The sequence below is a fragment of the Pungitius pungitius genome, chromosome 3, assembly GCF_949316345.1.
Source record: "Pungitius pungitius chromosome 3, fPunPun2.1, whole genome shotgun sequence".
Taxonomy (NCBI): Eukaryota; Metazoa; Chordata; class Actinopteri; order Perciformes; family Gasterosteidae; genus Pungitius; species Pungitius pungitius.
This window is the reverse complement of record NC_084902.1, coordinates 11,832,803-11,853,392: the sequence shown is the minus strand read 5'-3', so window position 1 is coordinate 11,853,392 and position 20,590 is coordinate 11,832,803. Positions and strand designations below refer to the sequence as shown.

Below are 20,590 nucleotides of genomic sequence, written 5' to 3'. Positions count from 1 at the left end.
AAAAAAAAGGGAGAATTCAAAAGAACTAATTCAACAGTTAACTTGTTGTAATCACGTTAAAACTAGTCTAATTGTTTATTTGATTTAGTTAAGTAACCCTAGCCTCACGATGGAGATTAGCACCCACAGGCTTAACAACCCATTGATCTGCATCCCTTTGGAAATTTGACCAATGAACGGTGATGTCTAGAGGCTGCTGACTGTGCGTGTGGGAGAGAAGATGCCTGGGCGCCTGAACAGCAATGCGAAGGAAGGTTGCTAGAAGGGTGAATAAGTCGTGTAAAGAGATGACTAATGCTGCGTGGGAGGTCAGCCTGTCCCTGATCATCCAGCCAAGAGCCACCCAAGCACAGGGCTGTGACAAAGTCACCTTCTTGTTCAACCCACTCCGTCCTGCCGTGGATTATCGGCGCCCTCCTGTCACAATGCCATCTTCTGTCTCCAGGTAATTGATGTAGTCGCTTTGCACTCAGTCCAGTGGAACGGGGCCACTGAGTTTCCTTCGTTGCTTTACTTGAAGGCTTTTGTGTCCTACATTTGTGAGGTCTTCAACTTTAGAGACATTTGTCAGTCTGCAAACCAATGACTAAGCGTGTTTGCTGTATGTTTGCTGAACTCTAGTGAGATGAAAGGCTTTTTAAACAAGCAGAAGCAGACACACACTATACAGTTGCTTCACAATTCAGGCAGATCATGTCACTGCCAAATACACATTATCCATACCCAAATCAGCAAATCAATTAGCATTTAAGATCTGATGTTCTTCTGAGGGAGGACTGTGACATCAATGGACCTCTTCATAAAATACAAAATGCCACTTTACCAGATGAACATTATTGTGGCTAATAATAAGCCGTATCAATGTGAATGTTATCGTAAATGTGCTTCAAACAGGGTTCCTTCATTCCACTATCTTGTGTAATGATTGGTTAATCAAATATAATAATATTCAGTGAATAATTTAGTTTACTATGAAGTCAACATGAGTTAATTCTTAAAAGTGTTGCTGCAACATGTTGAAAAAAACAAATGAGACCCCTTTTTTGATGATTTTAGATTGTGCCAACTTTAATGGTTATTGTTACATAAGAATGGTTAAACCCCACTGAAAAGTATGGTTCTTATCATTGTAAACTTTTTTAAGTATCTGGCCACATAAAGAACAATTCATCAAATAATCCCATATGGACATTAAGTATGTGAAAGACACATTCACCTACTTTCTTTCTCCGGTTTATAATGGCCTCAAACATAAAAGTTAAATATTTGATCAATATCTGTACACAGACATACGCTACGCCTGAATGTATGTTACTTCTTTCACTTTTCACATCAGCAATTACTATTCACCTCTGATTGTGTTGGAAATTCTACCTTGAGTTGAATATTATAATCAGCAACGGTTCCAATTTCATGTTTTCACTCTTGGTCTCTGAACAGCCGGTCTAGGTGCGGCTGGAAAGGACTTCAGCATGATATGATGTCTTCCAGTGCAGAGAAAATGGACACTCATCTACAGGAAGGAGCCTCAACCAGAAGATGGCAGCTACAGCCTCAGGACGAGGTTTGATGTGTTTGTGATGATCAATTCATTTCAGTTCTTAAACCAGCACATGCACATTGGGTTCTGAAGTGTCCGCCACACTAAAAGTCTGCTGCGTGGCAGACACTCACCTTAAAAATAGTTTGACATGTTATTACTGAAAAAGACACAATCTCATATTTTATTGATTTATCAATTTATTAATAGGAAAAAAGACATTACATGGCTTCTATTAAAACTTGCATATCTTTGAATGGGGAAATTACTTCAAGAATTGTTAAAACCAAAAGGACGAGGAGTGAATATCAGAACTAACATCTTTTTTAGGAAATCTTTTGCTGACTTTCACCTACCTGTCAAGGAGTCTTCCCTCCTCCTGTAATATTCCTTCTCAATTGTACAGCACATATGAAAAGCTTTCTTAAAATATATTCAAATATGTTGTACTTAGTATAACAGCTCTCAGATGTAATTATTGATACCATGTGTTTAAATCAATTAGGTTCCTATAATTCAGTTACTCCTGTGTATGTTTATCTAAATATGTACATGTATACATGTAGATTTGCACATATGTATGGGTATGGATATGCCCTGCGATTGACTGCCGACCAATCCAGGCTCTTCCCACGACCCTGTATGAAGGATAAATGGCTTTGAGATATATGCTACTACCTAGATTCAAGTTGTTTAATATTATAATAATAAGATGCTTTACATTGTTCAAAGACAGAACAAAACCACAAGAAAAAAAAAGAGAAAGAAGCAAACAAACGCAAGAAAAGGTTTGCAGATCAACTGAATTATGTGACTGATATGCTCCACATTAAATGCTGTTAAATAGTTTCATAATAATCTAAATTATTTTTATGATTTAATCAGTAGCTACAATAATTGTGGCCACTTTCCCTCTCTTGATTATTCTTATATGTCTTGTGGTTCTATTTCAACAGCTCACTCTTTCGCACCACTCTGGTTCAGACGTGTGTTTTGCCCCCTAGCGACCATGGCTGTAGACTGTTACCAGTGGTGGTGTTGCTACAGTAACAATCTAATGCCACGGTCACCATGGAGACAGCGCGAGGAATATGATTGGCTGTGGAAACCACTGACGTCCTCGGTGGTTTGATGATGTTGGTGATGCAGCCTTCAGTAGTGCTGGCCACCGAAAGGAAACTTCACGCAGTACAGCAACAACTTCTCACTTGTCTTAAGGTCTCAAAAGTGAATTTGAGCACACGCAGTAGAGGTTTGCCAGACGTCAGTAGCCATGACTGTAGACTGTTACTGTACTTTGGGAGAGTTTTAGCAGTAAGCAGTCTAGAGCCAAGGTATTGATGCACTGACTGATGGAGACAGACTAGCAGCACAAAATTAGATCAGACTGACAAAGCATACAAGCTGGCAGACGGGTGTGCAGAGGGAGAGAGACACCATTATGCTACTCTTTGTTTAACAAACCAATATCAAAATTGCCATTCATAAAGAAATAAAGGTGTCAGGTAGAAAAGAAAAGTAGCGCTGTAGGTGCTTTTATAATCACTTAGCATATCTCTTGCCAAAATGACTTTCAACCAAATCAGATTACACACCATGACACAGAGCTCACTGTGGTTTGAATCATTGCCTTTCCTGCCAGAGGCTACGTGTGACCAGACTGATGGTTACATAGCCCACTTGTTTTGTTTATAGTATTGATTTCCATGCCGATTATCTATGAGTCATCCACCGGATATGGACGGACGGGAGCATAAGGGTGCACTTATGCAAACTCAACTGTAGGTCACAACTCTAGGATTGACGTCAGTAGACCACTGTTTGACGCTGTGGAAAGTGTTGACTGTGGGGATTTGTGTGTTTTCATATCTGTTTTCATAATTGTTTTTCTAGGTAGGGAAGGAAAAGAGATAAATTAGCAATGCAAGCAGGCAAGCGCCGAAGTTGCTACTCTAGTGTCAGCAAAGGTTACCACAGAGTTGGACTTGTTTCTGTGTAACACCCCTACTTGGCCTTAGCTCCGGTCGAACCAGCATTGACAGCTGTTCAGGTGTAACTCTAAAATATATATGAGAATAGAATCTTTGTTATCCCCATTTGTGTAAAGTCGAACACATTGCTGCATGGCAAAGTATCCGAATCCTGCCGCTGTCCATGGTGCTGAAGATATTCTGCTGCCCGACAAAACAGTTAGTGAGCTGTAAATGTCTCTCATGATGCGCCGTGAAGCATACAGATGCTTGGTAGTGCCTGAAAAGTTTAGAGCATTCCTAGAAGTGACCTCGTAGACAGAAGCTCACTAACATTTGTAAATGTTTTCAATATTATCCTCTATCAACAACCTTGGGTCACGTCACAAAGTTTAATTCGTGGCTCTTGTGTATCAGAAACTTCCGCTTCGCAGCACACCGTGTTGTTTTTTTAAATTCAGCCCCAAGGAGGGTCATCCCACCGACCACGTTCAGCACCACGGATAGCGCCACGCGGCTTCGGGAGGCGCTAGTTATTCCAGCTCTTTGAAAGGCAAAGGCATCTTCAAAGGCACCTTTCTGATCTATTTTTATGCCCCATGTTGTTTCCACTGTGGATATGCCCTGCACAGCAGGGCACGAGGGCTAAAGACAGTTGGAGGGATCATTGAACCGTGGTCATTGGAATTCTGTTCATCGCACCTTCCAGGAGTTACAATGTTGAGTTTTCATTCGCACCCTCTTACCTCCCTGTCCCCTTAGTATGAAGACGCATCGCAATGCAGGTTGTGGACTTAGGCGACTCGCGCTGTGTCTTTAAAGCAATGTGATCGGGAGTCGTCTGCATGTGCGCATGAATGACGCAACGCTGACTTCATCTCCAGCACGCGTCACGATGTCATTTCAACATGAAAAAAACCCAACTGGCGAAGCAAGGAGAGGAGATCTGCTCGTCATGGCTAGAAATCATTTGCCTCTCCATTTACAGTAAGACTGACTAACACCTACGAGTCGGTGTGCTTTACGGTTCAGCCTAACTCTTACACGAGCCCTTGGCTGTGTTAGGTATTAATGTGTCGCTGAAGCAGACCGACAGGACACGTCCCACAACGGCTGACTCCTTATTAAACATTTGGCATCAACCATATGTCGTGATTTACTATTGGCTTATTGATTGGCGTGGATGCGGACTGGTTAATACGCGGTCAGCGCAGCCTACACCCTTCAAGACATTGCATCTTTTTCTACAGTTGTCACTGCCCATGTGCGCCAAAGTGACTCACACTGCAGTAACTTCCAGCCGCCGCGATCTACCGTAAACTCACGACGTGGCACGCAGAGGGAAATACGTTGACGGGAATGAGAAAGAGTTTAACGGACACCCATATACCAAGCTCATCCTCGTTGTAATTTGTTGCCGCACGTGGATCCAGAACGCTGTTGTACTCGAAAATGTGGATAAGACAGAGATTGGCACAATGAAAAGGAAAACTTACCCCATGGTCTTCTTAAGTCCAGCGGAGATTTCTGCAGTTTAACGACATTGATTATAACTATAAAGAAAGCACAGTTTTATCATTTCCTAGATTGTCACTTAAATCAAAATTGACCGCCGGCGAATGTGTTCATATATCAAAGTATTGTCCTACCTGACCCCATGGTCAGCACTGCTACGTCATTCTTGTAAAAATAATGTCGGATTTTGATTGATCGTTTAAAAGCTCGCTTCTCGCACCTGCACCTCACTCCTCATGTCATGCAATTCAGCGGGCTGTCCCGGCGATCTGCTCTTATAGACACCCCGTAGTACTAGTATTGGAGGTGGGAGGAGACACTCATTCATTCAGAAGCATCACTTTCATGGACGATGTACGTGCACTCTGACGTCATCGGGGAAATTTAGTCAACAGGAGGATGCTCAGGGTTCCGTGAGGGGCGGCGAAGGGAGGGGGGAGGAATGAGCGTGTAAGGGTGATGGGGGACATTTTCTGGATTTTCATTGGGCACACGTAGCCCTGCTTGCATGTGGTAAGCTCGTTTCCGAGTAATGGAATAATTGTTCCCCAGGAAGGTTACAAGCCAGTGCACTAAAAGGAGGCATGGACATCTCCCTGGAGGGTGCAGAAAAACTGAACTGAACTATTAGTCACATCGGCCGTTTTGTTGTTTGGCTCGTCAAACAATTTGTCTTCTTGACGAGTTTGTGTATTTATGCCAAGATGATGATCAGTAATTATATTCCTTCCCTGAACCTGATTTGTAGCATATGGCTCGTCCTCTAATGTATTTGCCCTGGGTCATCTCTGAGAGGCCCCCATGGATCTGTGGGACTCCATCTGCTCTATCTTTTTAAAGAGTGGTAGATATATTTAGTGTCCCACTTATATTAAGTTATAATGCATATACATATTAAGTTGAGATGTTTGGGAAAAACTGATTCATAAGAGTAAGCAGCAAAAATCCTTCTCTTCTATAATGTAAGTAAACTTATTTAAGTCTTCTTTCATTGGAACTCTTTCAAACCTCACAGTCCACAAACCACATTCGTAGACTCAAACAACGAAATAATTACACCACCACAGCTACTTTCAAATCATTATCCAGGCTAACTAGTTGGTATATCATGATTGGTAAACTGATTTCAATGCAATTCTGATTCAGTGCAGTGATTTTGCCTTTAAGCAGAGAGATGATCATTTCAAATTCAGTTAAAAACGTTTTACTCATATAGGAGATATTTTGGTAATCTATTGCAGAATATTGTGGAAAAGAACTCCAGTATACAGGATTGAACAACCACGATTTTAAGCTTCAAACACACAAGTGGACTTTGGGTGAAGATCATTGAGACTTGTATAAACTCTGGTATGTTTCAAAATGTTGCTCATTGACCTATTTGTGCTTGTTGGCTTGTTAACATCATCTGTAACACCCGTGTTAAGGGCATCCCATTGTCTGCTTTTGGTCTGTGTTCTCCTCAAGACCAAATTTTGGTGTTTCTCTTTCGGATAGTGAAGACATTTAGGAGGGGGGGGGGGTTAAGATTAAATCTCAATAGCGTCAAGTTCAATAGTTCATGCAGCAGAGGAAGAATATGACTCTCAAATGGGATGATTCTGCCTCAAGCGTCAGTTTCCCACAGAGTTACAGAATGTGCTGCTACAAGCAGGTAGTTTGGAACGAGGATTCAGCCAATGGAAACGTGTGAGCCAAGAATTTGAGAAAACTCATCTCTTCACTAACTGCTTTCTCTGTGTTTCACTCTGACCGTTGCCTCCGTCTTCCCTTCGCCACCCAATCAGTTACTGTCTCTGCCTGAAACAAACACTTCCACCCCTTGCAACACTCTATCCACCTGCACCAGTATATTACCAATAACAATGCACTCTCAACATGTTTTTATATCTTTGCAATACCGTTATAATACTATCTTTCCCGTTTTCTTTTATTCTCTTTCTCTCACATACATAGGTGGCGTCGCTTGATTTCTGCTGATGGCTGATTTTTCACATGTGTGTGTAGAAGTGAGGAGGCTGCAGTTAATGGAAGCGAGAGGGCGTGACAGCGATGAATCACTTGTTTAATGTCAGCAGGGGGGCGACAAAGAGAAGGTAAATATCTACGGGGATAAAGAACAGGATCGGCTGATGAACCAATGCTTTGCAATGGAAAGTCTCATATTAAAGCATTGCATAATATTACTAGTTGTTGTTTTGCTTCTATTGTATTAAATTACAAACCATAGTTTCTACACACGTTTGTACACCGAGTGAATATAAGTACACGCTCAGAATATTAGAATTACATTGATTAAGAAACTTCTTAATGTGTTAAACAGAACAACAATTGCCGTATGCCTGTTACATGATAGTAAGCAGTTTAACGACTTGATTACTTATTTGAATTTTGATTGAATATCTCTCTAATGATTTTGTGATATTAATAATTCAGACACAGGTTTTCTACAAGCGATTCCTTCACTATCTCCCACTAGACGGTCATTAAATCCTGATGCCCAAATCTCTCAAAGGTCCAGAAAGTTATCAAGACGATGTGATGAGTTATACAAACTAATGAACCAAACATTAATAAGTCATAGAGAATCAAAGATAACTGCTATCAATGCTCTCACAGGGGCGTCATGAATTAAGTATGAAAAAGTAGTACGTCACTGGGAGTAAAATTCTCAGGGCAGCGCATGTTGTTATGCTCATTCCTCCCCCCCCCCCCCCTCCGCCCCTCATTTCAACCCTGAGGCTATATTCCACACATTCCTCGCTTCAGATTCCCTCTTTTTCTTGCATCGTACAGTACCAGTCAAGTTCCCCCCCCCACCCTCCTTACAAAAAAAAAAAAAATCTGCTCCCCATTGCAGCGGCTGCTTTTGTCAGAGAGGAAAAAGGAGAGACAGACACGGTGAGAGCAAAAAGGAGAAGGGAGGGACTCTGGGGACGCCACTTTGATGTCCCGGGATCGTCTCTGTACACATTGTCTGATCCCTTGTGTCATTTTGATTCTGCAAGTGTAAATGATTCTCCTCCTCCACTGCTGCCATCTTTTAAATCACTTGCTATTCTCCTCACTCGTTCTCTATCTATCCATTTCTGCTAATTTCTCTTTGTGCCGCTTACGCGAGCAGCGTTTTGGTGATTGAAAGAAAAGGAGATTGAGACCCCACAGGGCTCCGAATTCACCTGCAGAGTGCCCCCCCCCCCTTTCTGGCACGCACCAGTAATCAGTATTCTGCTTTAACACTCTTCGTCTTCCTCCTCGCTCCCCCTTCTCTTTCTTTTTTTCTTCCTCTTCCATTTTCCAGGCTCTTTCCTTCCTCCCTCTTCTCTGTACCCCATTTCACCACAGCTCCATAGTTTTACATGTACTCAACATTGGCCACGATTCAGTCTACTTTCCAATCTGCACCTTGTCTGGAGCCATGTCAGCAGTGGGGCTACAGTGCGTGGTCAAAATAGGGAATCACCCGTTGCTCAATGAGGGTATTCTCATTCCTCTGAATGATATGCATCGTGATCTAATCGTGTGTCTCATGCATATTTATTTGGGGACTCGTGAGGTCACAGCACCCCTTCCACTAACATTGACATGAAGCCCCGATCTTCATTCTAACATCACCACCGCTCATGAATCTTTCATCACACCCCCCCAACTCTCCTCCACCTCCTTTTCATCCACCCCCCCCCCCCTCTCTATATGTCCCCCTCCCCCTTTGAGAAAGCCAGTGTAAGTGAGTGAGAATTAATTAAACGGGATCACCCGAAGGCAGTTTGATTCCATCAGACGTGACTGTGCCTTCACCGGTGCAGGTGTGTGTGGGGGGAGGGGGGGGGGCGGGTTTTGCAGCCCTTGTGTGTGTCAGCCAGTGCACCACAATACCGTTCACCCCTTTTCTTCAGATGCATTGTACAAACTTGAGGCTCCCCTCCCTTGTGTGCATGGATGCAGTATGTCCGTCACGTTTGACGAGAGAGGGCTGTTTGATATATGAAATACAGTCATTAGTTCGACTCAACTGATCACGACTTCACCAAGCTAAGAGATGAAAGCACAACTTATAAAATAATTCTTTAACTTTGGTACGTGGTAGTCATTGGAAATCCATATTTTTCCTTTCATATGAATATTTTTGGTTGTGTCTGGTATGTCGTTTGATTGAGTGACACACATCACCATGGATACCGTAGGTTATAACGACGTGATGGGAAGTGAGAGGAGCGTATCATCATGGAAATACAGGACTCTTTGATGTGAAACTATTCTCTAGGGGTCGGAAAGTACAGGGGAGAGGAAAAGGAGGGCACAGAAATGGGAGAGTGAGAGGATGAGCTTAAAAATGAAATCCAGAAGCCCTGAATCAATGAAATACTGCTATGATAATTTCCAGGTACCTAGTTTCTTTGAAACCGCTTGTCTTGAAAACTAACACATCTCATTCCTCTTATCTGGCTGCCTTTTTCTAGTGAAACTTTCTCACAGTCCCCTGACTCTTTCTGTTCCTCTTCTGCATGGCTCTCTTTGAAATGTTGCCTTGAATCTGCATATTCAGGAGCCCCCTGCTGGTAATAAACAGAAACTGCAAGTCAGAGCTGGTATGAAAGACATTCAAACTGTATTCGTCATTCTGTCTCAAGGGAATACATTAAAAAAAAAGTATCAGACAGCAATAGAATTCTAATCAGCGCCTTAACATGTCTGTTATTTTTAAATACAGTTATATTAAGTCACTTGGTACATGGTACAATGACACCTTAGCTATTCCACCTGGCCTCCTCACCCCAGTCTGCGTCTCCCCATCTATCCTTCCCACAGCTGTCCACACACACCGCCCATGACTCATCCAGATGACTCACCCTCCATAACCCCCCTCCTCCCTCTAACGCACACACATCTTTGTATTATTTCCCAGAACTAACCTTGACAGAGGAACACAGAGAGGTGGTGGTATTGTAAAACGAAGCAGCTTCAAGCCACCTCCGTGATTTTCATAATCGCCCTTTAGGCTGGGCCTAAAAATGTAAGCATGTTTATAAATGTATCTGCACAGATCAAACTCTTAAAAATCGCTTATGTTGTCAGATATACTTTGGGATATACATATAGGAGAGGGGACAAATACAACATTTTCCACAATGTCATTAACATAGTCTAAGAAGATAACCTTACTATTATGAATAACATTGATAAACTGGCAACCCTCCCAACTGAGTTGAGTTAAGTCTCTTTTGGTACATGTAGCAATACTCAGTGTTCTTCCAATGTGGTAGATGTTACCTTTGATTTATTGCCACTAAACTAAAGGCGTCTCGGTTCACATATCTTATTAGTTTCGCCATCCACACAAGTATCTTGAGTGATTTACTTGTATTTCCAGTTATATGTGGGTTCTTTTGAATACTATTGGGATGTGACTTTTTTAAAAAGCCCAAATATGTATGTAGAAGCATTGATGGCAGCTTTCTTCATATTCGTTTAGAGACAAAGCCGCCAACAGGTGTCAGTGTTGGTCTGACTTGATCTTACTGCTCCAGTCCATTATTATGTTTTCAATACATCCCTCTCAAACAAATAGGCAGAACAGAAACGCATAGACCATTTATAAAATAGTTATCGACCCCCCCAGCATCAATCTCTCTTCTTGGAGATAGACATTTGATAAGTGGATGTATGGTCCACTCATGTTGTTTGTATGCATCTTGCGAGAATGCGTCAGCTATCGGCCTTGACATTATGTGTTAGAAGCGTACATGAATTCTTTATGTGTGGATAAAGTTTTGTAATGTAACTGTACATTCCTGCAGTGACTGTGTGGGTGGAGAAGGTTGCTGCGGCTCCCAACTGGAATGGCAAGAGCACATATGAAATGATTTAGTTACCATCTAAACCACTGCCGGTTGGCTGCAGCACGCATCACCACACACTCTAGGTGTGTAATCTATCTCTGGTCAACCTCACACAGGATATGCCAACACATTCTAAACCGATTGAATGCCTTCCTTTTCAAAATCCGCTTCATACTTCTTCATCTGCTATCCGAGTCAGATGGGTGACCACAGAGTAGAGTCCTGGAGCTCATAAAGGTGATGTAGCAAAATAAAGTCGAATAAGCAAGAAGAATATCAAAGGAACAGGCATCCTACTTTATTTTCTGTCCTTGTGTCCAGAATATAGAGGCACTTTTTTGAATGTAACATGCACGTTGTGCCATTGCTGGTGCTCATAAACTCTGCAGGATAACTTTTACTTGCATCCTAGCTGAGGCTCTCAAATGATAGTTTGCATAGCCTCATGGAAACATCTGCTTTTTACCCAAGGAGATCATCTTAATCTAACAATAGACTTGCATGCAAGCGTTGACTAATATATATAATAAATATATAAAAAGAGAGAACAGCAACAGAATGAGCATGTGCAACAATTCTGAATTGATGAATAGATATTTGATTTAGAGTTCATATCATTATGATGGTAAATATTGAGGATTAGGGTTCAATTTGTATTCTGTGAGCACATGCCTCATGTTCTAAGAGGAAAAAACTGTCTAAGGTGTCGTGTTTTTGGGAACAAGCTTCCATATTCTGGAGAAGGCTGTGAGGTACAGCTGAAAGCGTTAATTAGCGCATTTTGACTTTACAGCACATGTACGTTGATGATTCATTATTCCTCATTAAATAAACGGGGCTAGTACGTTTTCTGGGGATTTTGTGAAAAGTCTGGTGTGTCACTCTCACTCTTCTGCCCCAGTCTGCAACCTGCACACACACACACACACACACACACACACACACACATATATATATACATAAGTATATGTATGTGCTAGCTAAGACGAACGCTGCCTGTGGTCTGCCTGCAGCAGCTGCGTGCCCAAAGTCACGTCTTTCAGTACAATGCTTGTGGGAATGTGGTGGGTTTGGTGGAGACCAACTCAAAAAACATTGCGCCCTGGCAGTGTCCTGCTTCCCCTGCAGACAGGGAACCAGTGACCAATGGGGAAGCCCCACAGGCGGCCAGCGTCAGTAGCTTCGCTCAACTGCTGCTTTTTTGAGTCCCACACATGCTGCAGCTCAGCTGACCCAGGGTTCAGGACCTTTGTCTTTTGGCTGCAGCAGTGTTCTGTCTCTGTGACCAGTTTCACTTCACCTCAATAGAAAAGAATTGAGCCCTTATGAAAGCCGCTTTTGCACACTTCACTCAAATCAATGATTTTGACAGTTTTCTCGTTTACTTGCTTGTGTGGTCCCATTTTTTAATGCTCTTGTAGTAGTAATTGTTTTTGATTTTGTGATGTTTTATTGAAGTACTGTAATGTCTGTATTTTGTAACATGATATATGCACAGCCCCAAAGACACAAAAAATGGAAATCAAAAACAAATATACTGAAGTCCCTTATTCAGTAAAAAATTGGCAATAGTATTGTCACGGTTTGGCTTCGCTTCCTGTTTTAGTTTGAAGTTTCATGTCTCTTGTGGTCCTGGGTTAACTTCACTTCCTGCCTTGTCTTGTGATTGCGTGATTGTCTCCACCTGTGTCCAATCACCTGCACCTCCCTTGTGTATTTAAGCCCTGTGTGCCTGTTGTCCCCTGTCGCGTCACTGTCTAAATGTCAGTCCTCGTTGGAGCACGTTTTTGGTTTGTTCAGGAATAAAGAACACTTTGATTGGAAAACTCTGCGCTTGAGTCCTCCCTGCATCCTGCTTCAGCAGCGATCGTGACAAGTATAGTTAAGTTCAAGATTTTTTTTTAAGTTAAAGTACTGCAAAGAATCCACACATCTTATAAAAAAAAAGAAATTAAGCATCTCAGAGACATGATCTATTCATCAAAGGGAACTAGACTTAACTGAAAGTAGGTTCAGAATCGTTTTTGACCTTTTGTTCCACCGGAGGTAGCAGAAGTGACTTTGTGGTTAGCCGCTGTGTTGCGATGCACAAGTTAGGGTGGAAGTACCACTGCCCTGTCAGTGCACTCTGTGGGTCCCGCTCCCACACTTTCACAAACATGCAAACACACACACTTTATGGGCCAAGCAATAATTACTGTAAAAGCAAAAGTAAATCAGCAATTGTGGGATGTTTAATGCATTACAGTCCATGAAACTGCCATGTTTAATTCACTGCTGACAGCTCTTATTATTTATGATGATATGAAGAAGCTCCAGTGTATCTGTATTCTACAGTGTGTATCAGTGTGTGTTCGTTTGTGTGCATGCATATAAAAGGAATATGTTTTTTTGTTGGTTTCCTGTGTGAAAATGCAACCATGATGCCACATTATGATGCCATGTTACGTTTTTTTGCAGATTTGTGTGTGTTTGTGTGTGTGTGTGTGGGTGTGTGTGTAACCATAGCCACCGCTGGTTCCACAGGGCTTCACCAATTCCCGGTCGTCCCAAACATGGCTTCAGTTCCATCTCCAGGCTTCTGACATGCCCTCAAACCCTTGGATGGCCATCTTCCTGTCATAAATGTCACAATCCTCTCTCCCAAGATAACAGTCATGAGCCAATTGATATGATGTGAAATCATCAGCAGCATCTTCTCGTACCGTCTATCTCTCTGTGATGTGTTCTCTTTTTCCTCCACAGGATGTAGTGTATCGGTGTAAACATGCCTCTTCTTTTGTGTTTGCATGTAAATGAGGATCTTAAGAGAGTTAATAAACGATGAGCTGCACTTGATGAAGTCCATATTTCTAGATAATTTATTAAATTTTGAGGAATACAAATGTGTCAAAGACCCTCAAGGCAAAAAAAGGAAGTTTGAATACAGCTGAAAATACTGATATGAAATGATATTCAATTCACTGCAGGCAGGAAATAAATTAAACTGTACAGGCTATTGTATTGCTGGTACCAGGTAGCAGTTTGGCACATCATCTATGAACCAAAATATATATGACACTCGGCCTACTTCCTCCTTTCTTATCCACTCATGCCAAAGTTAGTCTATTTGTTTGACATAAGCCCTCATCTAGGATACTTTATTCCACAGGCTCGTTTTTCACCCAAAACGACCAGATAAATAAACTAAAAGTGCGAATGGAGCTTGATCTGAGGATAAATAAATAGCTATTCAAACACCCTGGAGTGGGTCTGGCAGTTTTTGCGTCCTATAGTGAGCGATAGTGCTCTGTTATCTCTCTGTGTCTCTTAGCAAAGGGAAGCGGTGCTGCTTTTTGGCTTCTCTATCTGACTGTGTGTGTGTTCACTCATCTCTGGTTGAATTTGGTAACCTGGGTTGTGGAGTGTGCTGTAATTCTGAATTGTTCTCACACCTCTTAGCAGTAGGTCACACACACACATGCACACAGACTTTGCATTTGTATCTGTGTATCCCACAAACCAAAAGCACACTATGCTCTGGAAGGAAGCAAGGAAAGGCACTGTGCTTCGGCTGAGACGCGTGCTTCTCATTCACCCTTCTCTCTGTTCCAAAAACAGTTATTGAATCTTGAATGGATGTGATTATGATCTGCTGTCACACTCTTGGGCCTGATCAGACAGATGAGAAGGTGTGTGAATGCAAAGCCAGCTGTTAATGGGTCGTGGCTAGCCTTTCAAACAGAGCTTATCTTCTCTGCATATCGGATTCTGGAAGTCCCTGGCTCACGGCACTGGCTCAAAGCAGTATAGCAATCTTCCACCTGTACACATGTATCACACAAGCCAACTGACAGCTGGGCTAGCGGGGAAAATCCCTGCAAGGATAAGAAGAGAGAAAATACAATTTGTGCAGCTGTCATAGATTGTGAGAATATGCTTTTATACATTGTGTGAATTTGTATATTACTATTAGTTATTTGTGTTTTAGCTCCCACATCTGAATGTATTGTACGTATAAGGCTCTTGTTTAGCCAATGTGCTTGAACCAATAACTTTTTCCATCGGTTTCAACATCTTCCCCAGTGGGAAATCAAGCTTTAACGTACAGTCTATTTTCATCACAGCGATGACCATACGTTGGCCTACTTCAGAGTGGAAACGCACACATCAACACTCTTAGAAACAGACCACGTGTCACCTGGCGGTAAAGTTTCGGAGAAGGTAGAAAACCACAATAAAAGAAGAGATGTGTTATTGGAGACGTCAGAGTCTGTGAATTCTTGTAAAATAAAAAAAGTGTGGAGGGGGGAGGTTACAACAAACATTTTGTGCCAGTTCAACTGAACTAAATTATCTTTAAGGTGTAAGGTGTTTGGAACTCGCACACTGCTTCGGTGAAGGTGTATGTGGGATAAAGAAAACATATATTAAAATAGCAGAGGTTGTAATTATTTACCATGTAACACATGTTTACACCGGTACACAACACACATCCTTGGTGCACTCGGGGGGGGGGGGATCAGAGTGATCGATGGGCAACAACGTGACTCACTACATTGAGGTAGACGGTGTGGACGGGTGTCAGTGGGCAGGGAGAAGAGATGGCAGCACCTCGACAGCTGTTGCCCGGGTTACCACCACTCGTCAGCACTGACAAACACACACAGGAGAGATGCTCTCACAAAGACAATGCCAGCATGCCTTCTTATGATTGAACCACTGTTGATGAAATGGTTTTATTTTGGGGGGATTTACTGTATGTACATTGGTTATTTGTCTGTCTTTACCATATTTGAGTTTTACACTTTTGTAGTGAGGGTAAAACACAATTTACAATTACGTAACACAACGTTTGGGTTCACGTGGTATCAGCCTTTGTTGGGGCGGGTTCGAGTAAGGCATTGGTTTTAATCTTTTCACGGACAAGAAATGAGAATCTCTCCAGCCTTATTCTTTAGATTGTATTAATCAGAATCACCCTTTGAATTAGATAACGCATCCACTCGCTTTATTTTAAACACACGTAAAATGTGTGGGTGGGTTTTGTGTGCCCACGTGTGGCGCGTGTGCATCTCATACTTCTCAGGGCAGCGCTTAGTCCAACAGCGGGATTACCAGCTGACTGGGGCATAAACAACCTTGCCATTTGTGCTAACACTAAAGTGCCAGACCTGCCTGAGGACTTCTGTATACACACCCATAAGAGAGTGTGTATAATCTATGGAAACACTCTTATGGTATGTTGATACTGAAGGTGATATATAGCCAGCTCAACAGGGACTCCTGCATAAACTATTGTTTTAATTCGGCCTGCTAAGGGTCACTGCCTCGTTAATGTCTGTCTATGTGACTCGGCATATTAAGGCCATTAGTTTATGAATAATGGTTGGTCCTCGGTGCCCGAGGCTACCTTTAAACAGACTTCTGTCTCCTGAAGCAGCTTTGGCTTAGTAGTGTGTGACACATGAAGGTGCAATATTACCGCTGATGGCTGACCTGCTAGTGGTTCAGTCTACTGAGAAATTGTCCCATTAGGAGGGTTTCATGACATGTTGTATTGCATTAAGTACTGTTCAGGAAGGACAAGAGAAACAGGCCTTCTCCTGTCACACAATAACGTGAACATTCAGTCAAAAAGGGTTAGAATCAGAATGCTGAGAAGAAAAGTCCTTTATGAAATAGTTTTCATAGTATTTCTCAAACCCTTAAGTACTGCTACTTGAGTTACATTTGTGGTAATCTTTCCATTCCTACAAATCAAGAGTGTGAGTGTAGACTGATACTTTCACCAGGATTAACTCCTTGCACACAAAGCAATAAACATAAATGAACATCAAAAAGTTTCCCATGTGTTATCCCCACGATGTTTTATTAGCAAGCTGGGGCTTTCGGCTAAATGTGTGTCTCTTTTTTGTGTTGCATTAAAATAGTTTGTGCCAACTGTCTTGTCAAGCAACTGGTTCCCTGCGAGAGTTTGGTATCAGATATGAAGAGTCCTTCCTGTGTCTGGGACTTCTGCTTACAGCGACTGCATGAACACAGAAGCTGCACATTGCAAATGTAGTTAAAGAATGCGGTCAGCAGAGGGCAGACTGCTCCTTTGACAGAGAGAAAGACCCTGGTCAGCACCGGCTGCCTTGCTGCCTCAGTTAACTGGGACGCTGATTGACATGTTGACCCTTTGACATTCAGTGTCTTGTTCATTTACACCTGCGCTGTCTTTACAGCTCTACGGCCTTCTTTGTCCTCTTGTATTTGTGTAACCATGTCTTGCCCTGTCTTCATCTCGTCTCTCTGTTTCTCTCTCTCTCTTTCTTTGGTACGTGTGTGTGTGCGCGTGCTGTGTCTGGTCTCGGTGACAGTGTGTCAGTCAACCAATCACAGACCAGAGAGGGCTTGGAGGCCATGAGAAAGACCCCCCCCACGACCAGCAACCTCAACCAGCGCTGCTCTCACCCCTGCTGACACTCTGGCACACACACACACACACACACTTTGCCTGTCACATGCGCTGAACACAAACACAAACACACACACTTAGATGCATTATACTGATACAAAAAACATTCTGAACTGCAGCATAAGTCACGCGCTCTACTACTTTTTTGAATGAATTGATTTTTCATAACTAGATCTTGCAGATCACTGATAAGCACCATCTTTTTTTTAAGGAATATTCTGACATAGCAACCATGTAAATAAGGCACAACAATGCTTTTGCACATTTCCCAGGGTCAAGTTCCCCATCTCAGTTTAACTGTGAAACGTCAACACCAGCACACGTTCTCATGCACTTGTTTCCCCTGTAGCAATGAAGGAGAGTCGGAGCACTTTCCCCAGCTTGGGGTCCCACACTTTTTCCTCCCCTGTTGGTCTTCTGTGTGGGTGTATGTGCCTCCATCCATGTGCATACTGTTATGATGCAGAGTATTAGGGTACAGTATTACTATAATGCAATTTGTGCTACCTTGTGTAACCTTTTGCTGTATAATTGCTTTACATGGTTTATAAACCATGAGAAGTTTTTTGGAGTGTGTATGGGCGTTTGTGTGTCCTGACCTGAAAATGAACCTTAACCTCGGAGCACTGGTGTTTCAAGAGTGCCACACCAGGCAGAAGTGAAACCTGTGGGTGTGCGGCTTTGTGTCAGCCTCCTGTGTGTGTGTGTGTGTGTGTGTGTGTATGTGTATGTATTTCTAAACGTGTGTCTCTTCATACCCACATTTGTACAGACGGCACTCTGCTGCACCACTGGCGCCTTGCCTCTCTTTTTGTTCTCCAAATCTCTCTCATGTCATCCGTTGTGGCGGGCATGTTCACTTCAGTGCGGTCACAAATACGTACTTTTTTTGTAGTCACACCGGGGCTAAAAGTCACATGCACACACTTGCACGTACAGACAGGGGCATGTCGGCACGTACGCAACCTGATTTGCTCACGTACTGTCTTTTGCCCCTTTTGTTTCACAGCAGCCACCTTTGTAAGGGAAGGCACATGTGTGTGCACATTCTCATTCGCTGTGAGTAGATGTCATTACGAAAGTGCCTCGCTATTCCTTACATGCAGCACGATTTGTCTCTTATGTCACCAGAAACATAATATAAGTGTTATGTAGGTAACCTACGACACAACGTGACAGTTGATTGATGTATGAACGTGTGTTCAGTATACTGTATGTTGGAAACCGGGTAAGATGAGAGAGTTGAGATACACAAAGGATACATTCACCTTATAAAAGAACAAACCAATTCTTTTTATGAGCCTTTTTTTCTGTCATTCTGAATCTAATTGGTCAAATAGATAATATTTTCAACACAAATTAAGACAGTGGGATTATTGGTAATCTTTGTTTTATGGTTGAAAATTAATGCTTTAGCTTTCTGTGGATATTGATTCCTTGTAATTGATTCCTTCTGTAATTAGTGTTGGTTGATAAGAATAGGCAAATGAACGCATTGAACCTTGGTTCTTCAAGTGCAAAAAGGGAATAAAAAGAAACCAAAACCTCACACCTACTTACATTTTAAGCCTTCAAATACATTGCTCATTAGACTCCAGAGTCCATAAAGCAATAGGCCAAAGGGCCATATTTGGTCACTTGGATGAAGATAAATCAATCAAAATTAGACAGCACACAAACATTTTAGGACCCGCTTTTTACTTCCCAGTCAAGCGCAGCGGAGAGTGATTCAGCCACTGATGGAGTTTCCAGTGATGCTCCTTTCAGTTTTCTTCTGCCCTGCCAACAACCACCAACCCCTCTTTCTTTCCTGGCTGTAGGCCCTACCTACCTAGGGGGCAAACAAAATTGGGTTTGTGGAGGGGGGGGGTGTTCCAAGAGGGTCAGAGGGATCAACGAGAACCAGAGTGTGGCAGTGCCAAGGTATGAGAGGAAGTAGAGAAAGGAGGGAGGATACTCTAAAGGTCTGGGGAGGGGGAGTATTGCAGCCCTGTGAGAGTCGGGGGGGAGTGACAGAACAGGGAGGGGTGGATGTCTGACAGATGCCACAGTCCAGGCCCCACGGCACAGGAAGTCATTCATATTGGGAAGTGCTTGTTGCTGGCTCCAACTGTCCACTCCAGAGCAAAGTCACAGTGTGCAGTTACACAACTTTAGACGATTCTAAAACTGCTCCCACACAATGATTCAGAAAAGTCATTGACACCGGAATATGACAAACATCAATACACTCACAGCTTTTCTAATGAACTTGTGCAGTTATTTCTCTTCGGGTTCAAAGTTTTGAAATGCAGGCGTATTCCCCTTGTACAGTCCATGAAATTGTTTTTTTGGAAGCGATGGACCAGAAATGTTTCTTGATGCAAATACCAACGTCAATATTGAACAGATTACATAATGATCTTACAATTATGATCGGCCGATATGGATATTTCAATTTTTCTCATTGCTGCAGTGCAATGCTTTATTAAATATCCAGTTGGGTAATCTTTTCACAACATTCCTCAGTAAAATTGCTTACGTCAGAGGGGGATTTAAAAGATTTTGTTGTTAGCGCTGCAACATAAGGCTTAACGAGCTAAATAATAATTCCATATGGGTGTTAAAAGACAACCCATTACTGTGTGTGTGTGTGTGTGTGTGTGTACATGGGTGTGTGTGGGTGTCTCTGGGTGTCGCTCTCACAAAGTGATGAAAATGGATGAGCAGGAAGATTTTTGGAAAGTCAGATTGCCGTTTGGCAAGCAAGTTGTGTATTGTACCAAAGAGGAGTCTGTTCAACTCATTGCCCGCTCGCACACACACACACACACACACGCACACATAAACACACACACTTACATGTGCAATTACAGTACACACACATGCTAACCCCCTCTCTTAAGCCTATTTCCTTCACACAGGGCATGGGAACTCCCCTAAATCTCTCTCTCCTCCCACTCTCCTCTTTTCTTCCACATCATCCCTGTCCTCTCGCTCACCCTCTCTCCTCTTGTCCTCTCCCCGTCCTTCTCTCTTTCACATTTGTGTTTTTACCTCTGTCCATCACACTCTCACCTCACCGTGCCCTCTCTCTGTTGCTCTCTCTGGTGCCCCCTTCTTCCCTCGGGGTCCTCCTTTTGCACTCTGCTTTTGCTAGTGTCTTCTCTCTGTTTTTATGCCCTGCCTCCATCTGTGCCCAATTTATCCTGAGTACAGCCTGTGTTTTTTCCCGATAATTTGTTTTTGATTCCTCAGAATTAGAAAGGCATTGTGTGCACTTTCGCTGAGGCGAGCACACGTA

The 20,590-nt window shown here is 42.6% G+C and overlaps 1 long non-coding RNA gene across 1 annotated transcript; it reads right to left on the bottom strand.

Moving 5' to 3' along the window:
- Window positions 1-1,067: 1,067 nt before the first annotated feature.
- LOC119222481 (uncharacterized) lies at window positions 1,068-5,661 on the bottom strand. Its single transcript, XR_005120793.2, has 3 exons — window positions 5,160-5,661; window positions 5,007-5,063; window positions 1,068-2,178 (listed from the first exon to the last, which is right to left on the bottom strand). It is a non-coding gene; the product is annotated as an uncharacterized LOC119222481 (long non-coding RNA).
- Between the last annotated feature and the right edge of the window lie 14,929 nt (window positions 5,662-20,590).